We start from the raw sequence: 18,574 nt of genomic DNA, 5'->3' as shown, positions 1-18,574 counted from the left end.
CTTCGACGAATCGTCACTATCGACGATTCTTGGGCGCGCTCGTACCAACCAAACTTGAAACACCAGTCCAATGAATCGAGCCATCCCGGTTCTCTTCGTAGCCGGCCGAAGTGGCCGTGCGGTTAAAGGCGCTGCAGTCTGGAACCGCGAGACCGCTACGGTCGCAGGTTCGAATCCTGCCTCGGGCATGGATGTTTGTAATGTCCTTAGGTTACTTAGGTGGAAGTAGTTCTAAGTTCTAGGGGACTAATGACCTCAGCAGTTGAGTCCCATAGTGCTCAGAGCCATTTAAACGGTTCTCTTCGTCCACAGAAAAGTGCGCGCAACACCTGGTTCTAGGATGACCAAGTTTCTTGAAAGAAAATAAGAAGATACTTATATCCTTAACAAAAAAATATGGGAAATTAAGAGCGAAATTTCACCAAAAATCAAAGCAATATTTGTAAAAAAATAACTAATTACACATGGCAAATACTTTCACATATTTTGCAACAGATTTTGCCTCAGTTAGTAGTTTAATATCATTTTTAGCAAATTCAAAGAATTCACTGCATGAACAAGGAAAATTCATGATGACTTGCATTTCAGACTTGATTAGGTTTGTACTACTTCTGTTCCTTACACCTGTTCACTTATTCAAAAGACAATATATTCTCTCGGTGTGAGCGTTACTTCCTGGTATACTCATAACATAACCTACCAGTTTGTCCAAGTTCTCAGAATTATTTCATTTGATTCGAAAGTTGTTAAAATTTTTATCCATTTCTGGCTAACGCTACCCTCTTAAGAGATAGCACATTTAATGCATCGTTAGAACTACAAAATTCTTCATATAATTGATCTTCATTCACACGATCCAACTTGACACATTCCACAACTTTATGCGTATCATTGAATGGTAATTCCCTTTTCAGGCATAGTGGAATTAAACACTTTAAACTATCATCAAATTTGCTAACGAAGTAAGAATTTAAAGAATCAGAATTCGACGAGGTTGAGATTTCAAATTTGAATCAAGAACAGTGGCTAACAATTTATGGGTACCACTACCAAAAAAATCTATCTTCCTTTCTCTGTCTGACTAATTAGTAACTATACAGCTTCAGGAGATTCCATAACACTAAGACCAATTCTGCAAATACTTTGCTTTTTGAGTGAAAACGTTTCCAGTATTCACAAAGAAATTGAACAGTTTTCTTCTTCTGTATTTTCATTGCAAACATACTTTTTCAAAACTTCAGGACAGTCGGAATCATCTATGCTGTTAAAATAGCTTTTTAAAGGCTCCAATTTTTTTAAAAGCCTTTCTACAGCAGATGTGAGAAGTAACCATGTAGTATTTACATGTCGCAGGATTTCAGCCCATGCAACAATTGGAAATTAAAAAAAAAATGATTTTTCATTCTCTTTACTTAATAGTTTCATGACTGAATGGTGCTTGCCATAATTTATATGTTATAGGCATAATGTCGCTATTGAATCAGTTGTCTCTGCTATCCAACGTTTCAACGAATTCTGGCAGTGTGCGCAAAATTTAAATGCTTGAAAAATATTTGTACTTACATAAAAAAAAGTTGAAAACCGGAGAAAACTGCCCAATGAGCCTGAAAATACGGGAGCCGGGAGACTATGGAAAAATATGTTCAAATACGGGAGAGTTGATCACCCTACCCAGTACTGTGAAGATGATGTTCTTTCTGGCGTATGATATTGATGGGGTAATAACTGCATCACGCTGTACCACCAAGGTGCAACAGCATCTTCAGCGTTCAGGCGAAAGCGAAGACATTTCATGGAAGAGTACCCCATCATTCTGCATGACAGTGCACGATGCCACACCGCCGCTGCTTACAAACCAGTACTAACTGAAGAACCTAGGAATATATTACTGCTTCCTACGTGTTGCTTCCGCAGTGGCCGTGAGTACGAGTTCGGACTGTGAAAAACATAAGAAATGCGAGGCGCTGCAGTACAACTAAAAATTGCTAGCAGACGGCATTTCCCGATGTGAGCGAGAGATCAAGCGAAAATCACCATAAGTACAAATCAACTTTCTTAACGAGCTGTTTTTCGATCTTAAAGCAAATCAAAATGTAAATAACTTAATTACAGACCACGGATGATACTTAACCTCAAAAAGCGAAACGCGTCTGGTGAAAAAAATCACGCGTTTTTGCAGCTGCAACGGCAAAACAAAAACACCCCCAAGAACGAAAAAACACATGGGCGCTTTGTATAAATGGACTCCGATAATATTACCCAAAGAAGAAACGCAATTTACATACATTGCTTGTCGCATTCAATCGAAGAAAACCATTTCTGTTCGAGAAATAAGAGTTTCCACACACCATGCATAACGCCGTACACTTTTCCAGCGAATACCTTCGTAAATTAAGGCAGTGAATTTCTTTTCTATCCTGACTGGCTGCTAACGACATAAACTTGTCTCACTCTTATTTGTAGACGATAAAGTACAGCTAACCAAAACGTAAATGATTTACACAAAACAATGTCAAGGTAAATGACATTGCTGATGGATATAATACGAATATTTATGTTACAAACCAAGCATTATGGTTGTTTTACGATTTCAGCCACTTAAAATTGGAAGAACATGATAACCATTCCAAAGTTATGATACCAAATATGCATTAAACAAAGAAACAGAGGACAAAATGAAGAGTTTTAACAATGTCTGAAGAACTTCACGGTGAATATTCGGAAGATAATGCTTAAGAAACCCGATAGAAATTTATAATATGACATTACCAGCTCTGCTGTTTGGACGAAGTATAGCAGTCAGCGAAATACTTTTCGAGACATGGATAGGAAAAGAAACGAACACATTCATAAAGAATAAAAGCTGAAATAACAAATCAATATAAGAGAGGAGGAAAAGTCATGCAGATCGAGTGGCAAGTATAGCAATAACAAAAAGTATAAATTAGTATGTACCAAAAAAGCTGAAGCCCTGGTGCGAAACAGATGAAAATGAATGTAAATTTTTAAAAACATCGAAACAACGACTTTTAAATTGTAATTACGATGCGGTGCATGAAGTGAACCGTAATTACATTTCTCGTTCCAGAGACATTAAGCAAGGATTGCCAGTATACCGGAATTTCATTTACTGATTAGCGAGCCCAAGAGAAAACTGGAATTGTTATTTAAGAAATTGGATAAGAGAATTAACATGCGCAATGTCTCACTCATTTCCCGCGAATATCCTAGAGAATTAGCGAAGCTATTTTCTTATTTGCCCTTTTTCAAACAACAAACACCTGGTAGCGATTAAATGCACATTTTACAATTTGTGAAATAAACGTGACTGAACATCTTTTTGCAGGCAGTCGAAGCGAAAAAGCTTTACTGGAAACCATTTTTATCTCGAATGAAATAAATGAATAGCATAATATAAATATTTCTGTTACTAAGACAAAGACTATGGCTAATTTTGGGTCTGACTACGAATGGTTAAAAACGAAATAAGTAAAAACAAGGTACCCATTTCAGGTACTTAGGATTGGACTTTACATGTGGAGAAAGCATCGGACGAGTGACTAAACTAAGAGATTTGAATTATGTCTGCATAACTATTAGAACAGCAATCGCAAGAAAAATTCACAAGAAGTCCTATATGGATTTTATAAAGTAATGGTGTTACCACTGTTTCTATACGAACAACGACTAATGGTCAGTAAACTGAGATTTATGAAATGTTGCAGAGTACAAGTTAATTGACAGTCAAACAAGTGAAAATACTCGTACACGAGTGAAAATTCAGGGCATTATTGAAATAATAACACAATACCAGAGACAATAGAACGAATACATAGATCGAACAGCAAACTATAATATAACTGAAAGTATTAATTTTTCCAAAAGGAAATCGTAGAATGCAGAAGAGATGCCAAACCGAATTGTGAAGCAATGGAATGGGCCTGTTCTAGATGAAGAGAAATGAAGATTTAAAAAAAAAATCGAAATTAGAAAGACCTTCGTTCACAATTATGATGCGTTGTTGGAAGTACGAGTGGTAATACTGTTTCACTGCTTGGGAGACACTTCCTCGTTTTTCTAACAGCTGTCACGGAAATTCGTCAGTGATTTAATCATCAAATACCAGTAGCTGTTTTTGAACAAGAAAATCACGCATCCAATCTTCCATCGCTTATGGTGACAACACAAGATACGCTAGCACACACTGATTGCGTTTATATAACATCAAGATTCGCCATTTCTGTTGGAACGCTGCACACAATCCGTGAACAACTATAGTACGCAGACGCTGCGCAATTGCAAGCACCACTTCGAGGAGACACATTTGTGTCGCATATCGGTAGGAAGACGGAACACTACTGGACCAGTGCAGCTGGCGGTTTGTATAAATGTGCAAACTCATCTCGCAGAGGCCAACGGGATTTTCATGAGCTTGTTGCTCTGCGCACCAGGTGGCAGCACCTCCTGCGGACGCATGCTTCGATAACAGATGGCAGCGCGAGCCACTACGCGTATCCATGGCGCGAACGGAGAAGGGTGTGTCTCGTGTTCGACATCACGTAGGCATGTTGTCGAAAAATAACATGTACGCTCACTTTTAGAACTTGGTACTTTGTACGACGGGAGATACCGAGTAGTCTTCATACGCTACACTTCCGTAACATAATCATCTTTAAAAAAAAATATAAAAAAAAAGACTGGTTAGTAAAATCAGTTATCACGACAAAGCAAAATAGTGGGTCATTGACCTTGATTGAAATGAGACTACGAGTGCATAGTAGGACGAATCTACATAGATACTCCGTAAATCACATTTAAGTGCCTGGCAGAGGGTTCATCGAACCACCACAATAATTCGCTATTATTCCAATCTCGCACAGACGCGGAAATAACGAACACCTATATCTTTCCGTGAGAGCTCTGATTTCTCTTATTTTATTATGATGATCATTTCTCCCTATGTAAGTCGGCTTCAACAAAATATTTTCGCATTCGAAGGAAAAAGTTGGTGATTGAAATTTCCTGAGAAGATTCCGTCGCAAGGAAAAACGCCTTTGAATTAATGATGTCCAACACCCAGTATATTGCTCCCTCCTACGTATATCTCGCGAAGAGACCATGAGGATAAAATCAGAGAGATTAGAGCCCACACAGAGGCATACCGGCAATCCTTCTTTCCACGAACAATACGAGACTGGAATAGAAGGGAAAACCGATAGAGGTACTCAAGGTACCCTCCGCCACACACCGTCAGGTGGCTTGAGGAGTATAGATGTAGATGAAGATGTATCATTTCAGTGACACTCGCTCCCCTATTTCGCGATAATACTAAACGTGCTGCCCCTTTGGAACTTTCTTGATGTACTCGGCCAATTCGTAAGGATCCCACACCGCGTAGCAATGTTCTAGAAGATGGACAAGCTACCATAGGCAGTCTCTCTAGTAGATTGTTACATTTTCTAAGTGCCCTGCCAGTAAAATGCAGTCTTTGGTTAGTCTTCCCCACAACACTTTCTATCAGTTACCGCCAATTTAAGTTGCTCGTAATTGTAATTCCTATGTATTTAGTTGAATTTACGGCCTTTAGATTTCACTGATGTTCGTGTAATCGAAGTTTAACGTATTCCTTTTAGCATTCATGTGAATGACCTCGCCCATTTCGTAATTTAGGGTCAATTGCCAATTTTTGCACCATACAGATATCTTTTCTAAACCGTTTTGCAATTTGCTTTGATCTTCTGATGACTTTACTAGTCGATAAACGACATCATCATCTACAAATAACGTAAGACGGCTGCTCAGATTGTGTCCTAAAACGTTTACATAGATAAGGAACAGCAAAGGGCCTATAACAGTACCTGGGGGAGCGTCAGAAATCACTTCTGTTTTTCTCGATGACTTTTCGTTAATGACAACTGTGACTTCTCTAACGGGAAATCACGAATCCAGTCACATAACTGAGACGATATTCCATAAGCACGCAGTTTTACCACAAGCCGCTCGTGTGGTACAATGGTATAGTGTCAAAAGCCTTCAGGAGATCTAAAAATACGGTATCAGTTTGAAATCTCTAGTCAATAGCACTCATCCTTTCGTGTGATTAAAGAGTTAGTAGTGTTTCACAAGAACGCTGTTTTCCATGTCCGTGTTGGCTGTGTGCACACATAGATACAGCAGAAACTTCTTGGTTAGTGTGACGGACTTTTAAGCTTTTTATATTTTGATTATGTCTTCGGAGAGAGTACGGTACACTGTTTAAGCAACAACAATTATATTATTCAGCGATCAACAATTACACTATTTAGCCATCCATAATTACAAAAATATTAAAATTTTTTCAACAGTTCTTCACTATTAGCAGTGAGATAAAACTTCTCAGGTGCTCAAGACAGAAATAATTATTTTTCTTAGAAAAAATCGTCCAAAACAGATATGTACAGTCACTACTCTTAGACAACCACTAAAAATGGTGACTGCTTCTTTTCGGTATGTCTATATCACATTTTAAAATTGCGAATTGAAACAAATATTGTCAAACTTCTAAGAACTGCCTTATTCTGTACTAGATAATGACTAACGCTTGCAGGGAATGGTAGCCCAGGTTTTCTCAATTCTGAGACGAATTGTTTTCTGTGTTGCTGTGGCTTTGAACAAGCGAAGAATAAATGTTTGCCGTCAAGAGCCTGGATGCCGGTGTTGTACGCGATGTAAATGAGCAGGAAAGCTTTTGTGATTGAATCTGGTTCGAGTGACTGTAGAGAAATCCCTGCGGTGTGCTGACTTGCTAGGAAATCAAAGTAAACGAATTATATGGGATTGAATATGACTATAATACTTCCCTTTACTTACGTCTGATGTTTCCCATTCCTCTGTCTTGCATTTTTCCTTGCTGTAATAAATCAGTGAATTGTACACCTGGATGTCAAGGTAATACTTCGAACAGGTCAGCATGAAACATCAATAAATATGAAATTCCGTAATCACTCCTCTCATTTTTTTAAATTTTCGTCATTGGTTTCCACGTCTCTACCCATACAACCATCTACTTACGATTTGTGATCCTGAGTACTTTATTCTCAAATTTTCTTAACTGATTTTTTAACTGATTTGAGTAAGTAGGACAAACTTAACAATAGATCGAAGTTTCAAAATTGGACGTTATTCGGTACACATAATTATCGTGTTTCCTATACGAGCCACGCAACATATTTAAATTATTGTCGATTAACGTCAGACACAAATTCGGGAAACATCAAAAAGCCAAAAAATTATCAACATAAATTATTCCTTTTTGAGAGGCAATCCGTCATATTTACGTGGAAGAGTGGCGTATACTGACGGAATGATACAACAGGAGAAAAGCACCACCAAAGGTGTAAAGCATTGTCACCATGTGGGAAACGCAATGAGAGAATTAAATGACATTCTCGATACACGTCTGTATGCTTTCGTGGCCATGTTCCTTTTGCTGGCTTTGCTATGTGAATGACGCGACTATGGTGTGGCCATTGCCCACCCAATAGCGAAGAGCATTCCACGATTTTGAGAAAACATTCATCCGAAAAATCAGTTTTATCTTGGAGGTGGAGAGCGGATTGGCCTCTCGCTCTTAAATGTGTTGATCTATAGAAGATGTGACAACGCTAGAGAGCACAGAGTTTAAAGGAAACCTACCAACACAAACAGATATCTATACGCCGTTTACTACCGCCATTCAAACCAGAAGCAAGTCCTTCTGAACAATTGTCTTTGAGTGCATTCAGCCCCAGCGGAAGTATGACTATGCGATCATAACTAGATTATAAAATGAAATTTTCACTCTACAGCGGAGTGTGCGCTAATATGAAACTTCCTGGCAGATTAAAACTGTGTGCCGGACCGAGACTCGAACTCGGGACCTTTGCCTTTCGCGGGCAAGTTCTCTACCAACAATTTTTTTTTAAAATCTCATTTTGTTCGTTCTTGTTCGTTGTATCTGCTCCGGGCGGACGTCGAAAGACACCCGTTTCAGTCCGTTGTTGATCCATTAACTAAGTTTTTTGTTTATTACAGAGGGCAGCTAGCCATCTGACCGAACACGCTGAGCTACTGTGCCGTCCCTAACTGAACTATTCAAGCAGGACTCACGCCCTGTCCTCACAGCTTTACTTCTGCCAGTACCTCGTCTCCTACCTTCCAAACTTTACAGAAGCTCTCTTGCGAACCTTGCAGAACTAGCACTCCTGAAAGATAGGATATTGCGGAGACATGGCTTAGCCACAGCCTGGGGGATGTTTGTAGAATGAAATTTTCACTCTACAGAGGAGTTCGCAGGAGAGCTTCTGCAAAGTTTGGAAGGTAGGAGACGAGGTACTGGCAGAAGTAAAGCTGTGAGGACGGGGCGTGAGTCGTGCTTGGGTAGCTCAGTTGGTAGAGCCGCGAAAGGCAAAGGTCCCGAGTTCGAGTCTCGGTCCGGCACACAGTTTTAATCTGCCAGGAAGTTTCATAAATAGATTTGCTTAGCGAAACGTTGATGGTTAACAGCCATAATGGCCTTTCCATAAATAGAGCCTACGAACGAAGCAGTAATAATAATAATAATAATAAACTAAACTGCGTCCGACCATGCCTTGGAAGGCCCAACGGTACAGACCGATGGTCTTGTCGTCCTCGCCCGATAGGCGTCTCTAGGTGCAGATATGGAGGAGCATGTGGTCAGCACACCGCTCTCCTGTCTGTTGTCAGTTTAGTGGTCGGAGCCGCTAGTTTTCAGACAAACAGCTCCTCAACTGGTCTCATGAGTGCTGAACGCATGCCGGTTGGCAAAAGCGCACGGCAGACCCGGATGGTCACCCATCCAAATGCTAGCCAAGCCCAACAAAACTTCAGTAATCTGATGGGAAGAGGTGTTACCACTGCGGTAAGGCTGTTGGCAATAGTAATAATAGCAATAATAATAATAATACCAGCACTAGCACTCCGTCTTCAGGCCACAAGTGGCCCATCGGGACCATCCGACCGCCGTGTCATCCTCAGACGAGGATGCGGATAGGAGGGGCGTGTGGTCAGCACACCGCTCTCCCGGTCGTTATGATGGTTTTTTTTTTGACCGGAGCCGCTACTATTCGGGCGAGTAGCTCCTCAATTGGCATCACGAGGCTGAGTGCACCCAGAAAAATTGCAACAGCCCATGTCGGCTGGATGGTCACCCATCCAAGTGCCGGCCACGCCCGACAGTGCTTATCCTCGGTGATCTCACGACAAGCGGTGTACCCACTGCGGCAAGGCTGTTGCCCGATAATAATAATAATAAGGGAAAAATAAGAACGAGGAACCTCCTGACCAATGTAGCCGACCATGTAGGCATAAACCTTCGTAAGAATTGGCCAATGTGGAAGGCCAGTAAAAGAATGCTTTATAGAGCACAAAGGCTAAACTCGTTTGAAAGCCAAAAGCTAAAACCAGCGGTAGGAGAGTACCAAAAAGATATCTGACCAGGTTATAGATTTTCAGAACATATGAGTGCAAGCCACAGAAACTAATGTTTAGAGAAGGAGAAACAGAGAGGCGATTCAAATACCGAAAAATAAGTGCAATTTCAATACAGATCGTGGCAACACGCTTCCGGCTTCGTGGTTACCACTTATAAAGGAACTAAATACCCAGTCAGATCGAGCGAGTAACATAAAGGGTGACAATAATTGAAGTACATGAAAAAAAACGTAAATTAGTTATAAACTATGGCGTGCACACATTTTATTCAACATGCAAACGTCACTACAGATATTCTGATTTAGGTTAGGACATGTTCGATATGCCTGCCATCCTTGGCAATGATGAGGCGCAGACGAATGGCGAAATGCTGCATGACCCCGTGAAGTGTCGGAACATCGACGCTGTCGATGACCCCCTCAGTGGCTGTTTTCAGCTCAGCAATGGTTTTGGGGTTACTGCTGTACACCTTGTCTTTAATATAGCCCCACAGAAAGGAGCCGCGTGTGTCCAGGCCCGGAGAATATTGCGGCCAACCGAGGCCCATGCCTCTGGCTGCCCCAGAGCCAGAATGCGGTCCCGAAAGTGCTCCTCCAGCACATCAGACACTCTCCTGGTTCGGTGGGGTCGAGCTCCGTCTGGTCGAAATCGGGGTCAGTTTGGATAATGAGGATGATGTTTGGTAGCCACTGTACCATTAAGGAATACCGCACCGATTATTCCGTGACTGGACACTGCACACCACACAGTTACACGTTGACGGTGAAGAGACTTCTCGATCGCGAAATGCGGATCCTCAGTCCCGTAAATGCGCCAATTTTGCTTATTGAAGAACCCTCCCAAATGAAACTTGCCTTCGACGCTAAACCAAACCACACATGCGCATACTAATTCCCATCATGCCACACCGCCAAACGTGCAGTTTGAACGCCATAACGCAATCCTTCAAAAGTTATGACGATTTCATTTCATATAGTTCAATAATTGTCACCCTGTAAAGAAGTAGCAGGTAACGACCAAAGCAGCACAACAATAGCATTTTGGCTTCCCTTCTCTTTAAGTATCTACTTTCAGTATTTACTCACTGACGATTGTCCGTCAATGGCAGGCTGCAGTTTTTGCTCAGAAATTCCATTTACCCTCGGCATCATGTGCACTGCAGACACTGCTGAACCATTGCCCCCTTGTACCTCCTGCAGTATGCTGATGACACCGCCTATGTAGCTACCCACCACACCACTCAATTCTCCCATGCCTCACTCCAGCGACACTTGAATCTGCTTGTCAAGTGGTGTAGTGTGTGCAAACTTTAAGTAAATCCACAGGAAGGCTAGTCACCATGTTTGCTCACACCACATGGCGTCTCCATCTTCCAGACTTCCACATCCTCCGTCTATAAACAACCCACCCCACTGACTCACACAATAAGTATTCTAGGACTCTCTTGACAGAAAACTGACATAGAAATTACTTATCATCCAATACAAAGCCCAAAACTGACTAAAAGAAGTAACCTGCAGTAGAGGGTAATAGTGGCGTCACCACACTTTGCACTGTTGCCAAATTTATTCAAGATGGAATGGTGGCATCACCTCACACCCAGTGTTGCCAAATTTACAATACCTTTTAACCTATTGTTCTGTTAAAGAGGTTTTCCATGTCACCCCCTCTCCCCTGGGGAAGTCCCCAGCGTTCATCCCTCCTGGAAACTCTGCACCACTTCTGATATCAAATTAATTGACTAATTAATTAAACTGATCCGAAATTGGTAGGAAAAAGCTTTTCCATTCTTATGAATATGAGTGTTTCTCGCACATTTGGGTCAGAGTCATTACTGCCTCCACTGGGATTCCATCCCACAGTCCCTCGGTTATCCATCCCTTCAGGGAATACTGACACAGTTTTGATTTATAGAAATGTCTCATATAGGTAAGAAACGGGGGTTACTATACTTCCGGCTACCAAGTTTCCGCTACTTTTCGAGGTCACCCAACTACCAACTTTCTGCTGCTTTGCACTATAATCGTGCAAAACACGCGTGTGTAATATCGTCAATAGGAGACTATTTATGAATTTTTGGCAGAGTAAAGTGTTTTTGCAAAGCAGTGAGTAGTTTTTTCACAAGGGCGTAATTGTGAAGGTGATTCAAGTCAAACCTTAAAAGTGAAATAAAATTCTGAAAAGATAGCATACTGCAGCAGATGTCTTTGTGGTTAAACAAATGACAAACAGTTGGCAGCCTGATGTTGCGTCACAGGAAAGGAAGCTGCGCAGTGTCAATGCAAAGATGGCCGCCCCGTTATCGTCTTGCACCGCGTTGGAGCAGCGGTCTGCGATCTGATTCTGAGTAGTGAAGCTCTTAAACTTGTGGAAATCCATCGCAGGATGAAAGCGCAGTACGGTGATTGGAGTGTCTTCCTGCAGAAAGTTCGATAGGGGCGAAACTCGTACGGAAGACGCGCGTCGTGACGAACGAAAACATTGCCGCGTTGTGAGAGCTTGTGAAGCAGACAGCGTACTACTGTGAATTAAATAGCTGCTACTTCTCATATTAGTGGTGATTCTGTACACAATATTGTCAATGATGTGTTGTGATTTAGTGACGTGCTCGCGAGATCCAGAGCGCAGTAAACAAATCTGCCATGTTTTAATGCCACGTTGCTCCATTCCCGGAAGGCATTCGATACAGCTTCGCACTATCGATTAGTGCACAATATTAGAGCTTACAGCATATCGTCGGACCGTAATCGATTCAGGACTTCCTATCAGGCGGAGATCAACATGTTCTCCCTAACGGAACGAAATGTCAGATGTTCACGTATTTTCGGTCATACCACAAGGAATCGTCGTCTATAGGACGGTAGCAAGACAAGAAGACCGCAGCACAGTGGAGGAATAGACTCGAACGACTGACGGATGATGCAGAATCTGCCAGCTGAACGAAAAATAAATGGTTAATATTGGTTAAAGTGCAGTTGTGGTGCCTGCAGTTTTTACGTGAAGTGTAGATGTTCCTAAAGGCGCGACTACAAGGCCAATCAAGGGTCGCGTGGAGTTAGCTAATGAGAATTTTGTTCTTTTTTTCGTAAGCATAGTTAGCTTTTATTTGTGCTCTATCAACAAGAATGTGGTATTGTCGCGTCTCAAACGTGATTGTTGCTTGGGATTGATCGACAGAGTTCCGGGAGAAAGTGAAATAGTTGGTTGGCCTAAGTGAAAGGGATTCTTGACCTGACCGTGTAGTTAAAATGCCCGTGTTACAAAAGGTAAGAATTGGAATTGATTCTGCGTTTCGAACGCTATGAGTGTTTCACAACTTCTGACTTTTTAATTTTTTAACAATGAAATTCGCCAGCAGCCGTGCAATCGAGATGTTACTTTATTTTATTTTATTTTGACTACGAGTCACGGCATTCCATTATGCCATTTTCAGGTCTCATATGCGTCTTTAAAAAATAAACGATATTGTCATACTGGGGCCATATGTTCCGGGATGTTGTGAATTCTAAACCGGATCGCAAGTGCCACTAGACTTCTGACTTTATTCAGAGAATACTCTTAACCTAGTATACATTTGCTCTAAATGTGTTGAATTCAGAGACGGTGACTGTCTAGAACCGTTCCGCCTATTAAAAGAAACTGTCAGTACTAACTGCGTCTCCACCCACGACACGACACGCAGGAATCCTCAACTAACAATCTGGGACTCCATCCACTGTTCCGAGCTACTGCAGATAACTCTGCTCAGTCCTGCGCGGCTTACAGCTTCGGCTGTTTCTGCCGGTACTGCTGTCTCTCCACTTCCACTAGGACCTGTCTATCCTATCTATCCTTTACTCTTGTCTGTTCTGACTGCCATGACTCTCTCTCTCTCTCTCTTTCTTCGGAGCGCCTGTATCCGAGTTTTTATCAGTTTCCTCTGTGTCCCCGCCAGTCCCTGACATGGCGTGTTGTCGAAGGGTTCTCGCCATCTCATTGGCTTTAATCATGCTCTGTCTTTCAGAAGCTGAGTTGAGGGAAGGAGGGAGGTTTCTCTGGTAAATTCATGTTCTGCACCTGCTATAGGCTCTTCGTGGCGTACATGTTCTCCTTTCCCTCCCCCTCTTACTCTCACTCTGCAATGACATTTACAGCATATAGTGTTATTTTTTGAAGGCGGTCAATGTCTCTACGGCTCGACCGGCTGAAAAGATTTCCTTCTGCATGACTCGATGCATCTGACACTTTATGTACACCTGTTGTCATGCTCTGACGCTCAAACACTGCCAGCCTGTCTCGTAACTTTTCCCTTGTTATGCTCGTGAAGCTTTCCCCTGATATTAACTCAAGATTTTTTGTGGTACGCTCTTATGGGACCAAACTGCTGAGGTCATCGGTCCGTAAGCTTACGCACTACTTAATCTAACTTAAACTAAGTTAGGCTAAGGTCAACACACGCAACCATGCCCGAGGGAGGACTCGACTTGAAACGCCGACAGGTGGAGGGGGGGGGGGGGGGGGGGAACAACGCTGACCGTGACAAGGCACCTTCAGACCGCGCTGCTACCACAAGCGACAACTCAAGATTTGATTGGCATATCCACTGATACAAAAAAGCGTATCATTTCTTTAGTTTTACAAATAAATTTACCAGATATTTTGTTTGTCTCGTAGGAACTTACATTTTACGTATAATTGGCACTGTCCTCAGTCCAGCAAAAGAAATTAGCTCATGATATATTCCGCTATTTATTGGGCTATCATGATTACAATAGCTAATGACAATCCTTGAATATAATTTCTTATTATTTTGGTGGAAGAATAATTGTGAAATATGACAGTAATTTGATGTTATGTATCAAATTAAATGTGCGTCACGTGGTTTGTAACGTTATTACACGGTTGCTTAATTCATCAGAATCTCAGTGAGAGTTTCCTCAATGTTTACCGTAGAATGCAGTAAAATTTCTATTTTGATGATGAAAGCAGCATACTTCCGAAGAGCTGTTGTTTTTGTTGTTGTTGTGGTCTTCAGTCCTGAGACTGGTTTGATGCAGCTCTCCATGCTACTCTGTCCTGTGCAAGCTTCTTCATCTCCCAGTACCTACTGCAGCCTACATCCTTCTGAATGTGCTTGGTGTATTCATCTCTTGGTCTCCCTCTATGATTTTTACCCTCCACGCTGCCCTCCAATACTAAATTGGCGATCGCTTGATGCCTCAGAACATGTCCTACCAACCGATCCCTTCTACTAGTCACGTTGTGCCACAAATTTCTCTTCTCCCCAATCCTATTCAATACCTTCTCATTAGTTATGTGATCTACCCATCTAATCTTCAGCATTCTTCTGTAGCACCACATTTCTAAAGCTTCTATTCTCTTCTTGTACAAACTATTTATCGTCCAAGTTTCACTTCCATACATGGCTACACTCCATACAAATACTTTCAGAAACGACTTCCTGACACTTAAATCTATACCCGATCTGAACAAATTTCTCTTCTTCAGAAACGCTTTCCTTGCCATTGCCAGTCTACATTTTATATCTTCTCTACTCCGACCATCATCAGTTATTTTGCTCCCCAAATAGCAAAACTCCTTTACTACTTTAAGTGTCTCATTTCCTAATCTAATTCTCTCAGCATCACCCGACTTGATTCGACTACATTCCATGATTCTCGTTTTGCTTTTGTTGATGTTCATGTTATATCCTCCTTTCAAGACGCTATCCATTCCGTTCAACTGCTCTTCCAAGTCCTTTGCTGTCTCTGACAGAATTACAATGCCATCGGCGAACCTCGAAGATTTTATTCCTTCTCCATGGATTTTAATTCCCACTCCAAATTTTTCTTTTGTTTCCTTTATTGCTTGCTCAATATACAGATTGAATAACATCGTGGAGACGCTACAACCCTGTCTCACTCCCTTCCCAACCACTGCTTCCCTTTCATGTCCCTCTTATAACTGCCATCTGGTTTCTGTACAAATTGTAAATAACCTTTCGCTCCCTGTATTTTGCCCCTGCCACCTTTAGAATTTGAAAGAGAGCATTCTAGTCAACATTGTCAAAAGCTTTATCTAAGTCTACAAATGCTAGAAACGTAGGTTTGCCTTTTCTTAATCTCTCTTCTAAAATAAGTCGTAGGGTCAGTATTGCCTCACGTGTTCCAATATTTCTACGGAATCCAAACTGATCTTCCCCGAGGTCGGCTTCTACTATTTTTCCATTCGTCTGTAAAGAATTGGTGTTAGTATTTTGCAGCCGTGATTTATTAAACTGTTAGTTCGGTAATTTTCACATCTGTCAACACCTGCTTTCTTTGGGATTGGAATTATTATATTCTTCTTGAAGTCTGAGGGTATTTCGCCTGTCTCATATATCTTGCTGACCAGATGGTAGAGTTTTGTTAGGACTGGCTCTCCCAAAGCTGTCAGTAGTTCTAATGGAATGTTGTCTACTCCCGGGGCCTTGTTTCGACTCAGGTCTTTCAGTGCTCTGTCAAACTCTTCACGAAGTAGCCTATCTCCCATTTCATCTTCATCTACATCCTCTTCCATTTCCATAATATTGTCCTCAAGTACATCGCCCTTGTATAGACCCTCTATATACTCCTTCCACCTTGCTGCTTTTCCTTCTTTGCTTAGAACTGGGTTTCCATCTGAGCTCTTGATATTCATGCAAGTGGTTCTCTTTTCTCCAAAGGTCTCTTTAATTTTCCTGTAGGCAGTATCAATCTTACCCCTCGTGAGACAAGCCTCTACATCTTTACGTTTGTGCTCTATCCATCCCTGCTTAGGCATTTTGCACTTCCTGTCGATCTCATTTTTGAGACGTTTGTATTCTTTTTTGCCTACTTCATTTACTGCTTTTGTATTTTCTCCTTTCATCAATTAAATGCATTATCTCTTCTGTGACCCAAGGATTTCTACCAGCCCTCGTCTTTTTACCTACTTTATCCTCTGCTGCCTACAGTACTTCATCCCTCAAAGCTACCCATTCTTCTTCTACTGTATTTCTTTCCCCCATTCCTGTCAATTGTTCCCTTACGCTCTTTTCCCACTTTTTTGCAGTTTCTTCAGTTTTAATCTACAGTTCATAACCAATAGATTGTGGTGAGAGTCCACATCTGCCCCTGGAAATGTCTTACAATTTAAAACCTGGTTCCTAAATCTCTGTCTTACCATTATATAATCTATCTGAAACCTGTCAGTATCTCCACGCTTCTTCCATGTATACAACCTTCTTTTATGATTCTTGAACCAAGTGTTAGCTATGATTAAGTTGCGCTCTGTGCAAAGTTCTACCAGGCGGCTTCCTCTTTCATTTCTTCGCCCCAATCCATATTCACCTACTACGTTTCCTTCTCTCCCTTTTCCTACTACCGAATTCCAGTCACCCATGACTATTAAATCTTCGTCTCCCTTCACTATCTGAATAATTTCTTTTATTTCGCCATACATTTCTTCAATTTCTTCGTCATCTGCAGAGCTGGTTGGCATATAAACTTGTACTACTGTGGTGGGCGTGGGCTTCGTGTCTATCTTGGCCACAATAATGCGTTCACTATGCTGTTTGTAGTAGCTTACCCGCACTCCTACTTTTTTATTCATTATTAAACCTACTCCTGCATTACCCCTATTTGATTTTGTATTTATAACCCTGTATTCGCCTGACCAAAATTCTTGTTCCTCCTGCCACCGAACTTCACTAATTCCCACTATATCTAACTTTAACCTATCCATTTCCCTTTTTAAATTTTCTAACCTACCTGCCCGATTAAGGGATCTGACATTCCACGCTCCGATCCGTAGAACGCCAGTTTTCTTTCTCCTGATAACGACATCCTCTTGAGTAGTCCCCGCCCGGAGATCCGAATGGGGGACTATTTTACCTCCGGAATATTTTACCCAAGAGGACGCCATCATAATTTAACCATACAGTAAAGTTGCATGCCCTCGGGAAAAATTACGGCCGTAGTTTCCCCTTGCTTTCAGCCGTTCGCAGTACCAGCACAGCCAGGCTGTTTTGGTTAGTGTTACAAGGCCAGATCTGTCAATCATCGAGACTGTTGCCCCTGCAACTACTGAAAAGGCTGCTGCCCCTCTTCCGGAACCACACGTTTGTCTGGCCTATCAACAGATACCCCTCCGTTGTGGTTGCACCTACGGTACGGCCATCTGTATCGCTGAGGCACGCAAGCCTCCCCACCGACGGCAAGGTCCACGGTTCATGGTGTCTGTAATAGTTATTAGCGAGCTCAAGGAAAAGGTGCCAGCTGAATACAACTTCCCTTTAAATAACTTCCTTGAAAACTTCGTGGTAGGACAAATTTCGCGTAGTGTTGGACATTAGTGTAACCTTTATACTTCCATTTTACCACACTTTATAAATCAGGAGCGTCAATAAGCAAAAACCAGAATCAGGTATGTGAGAGTAAAACATGAAAGTATTTGCATGTTTGATCCTAGCACAATTAGAACAGCATCAATATATAAATAAATTTTTCATTTTCTTGAAACACATCAAGTTTCTTAGTATTTTTGTTTGTTACTTGATTTGACTGTACGCTATGGTTTTTTTTTGTTTGGTATAATTTTTCAGCAGAGAATTAAAAACTGTATCGTCTATATCTTCATACATCACCACACATACATGTATATGAAGAACGAAATATAAACTGGTGTCTGACAAAATAACGTTTTTTTAAATTGACTTTAGAACCTGCTTTTTGTTATACATTTTTAAAAATCGTGATTCGTAGGAATCTTATATCATTACATAAACAATACACCAGGCCAGGCGGCATAATTTAATAACTGCTGAAGATGACAAAGTTAAGTCAGCCTTATTGAGAACGTCAAAATAAAAAGGCAACAGCATTCACTTGACATTACAACTGCAACACAACTTTCACAGGAAACGTGTTTGTAAATCAGTCTATGCTACATACCCACAAACACAGGATTAGTATTAGTTATATCCTTTTCGTTCATTACTTTGATCCATGAAGCTTCAAATTCTGGGTTTGCTAGAAAAATGCGGTCATCCACGTCACCACAATCAGACTGGACCATTGCAAAATCGTCATTCAGAATCTGGTAGTTGAAAGGAATGCTTCCATAT

Source organism: Schistocerca piceifrons, chromosome 9 (assembly GCF_021461385.2).
Source record: "Schistocerca piceifrons isolate TAMUIC-IGC-003096 chromosome 9, iqSchPice1.1, whole genome shotgun sequence".
In the NCBI taxonomy this organism is placed as follows: Eukaryota; Metazoa; Arthropoda; class Insecta; order Orthoptera; family Acrididae; genus Schistocerca; species Schistocerca piceifrons.
Note: the sequence above shows the minus strand (reverse complement) of the source record.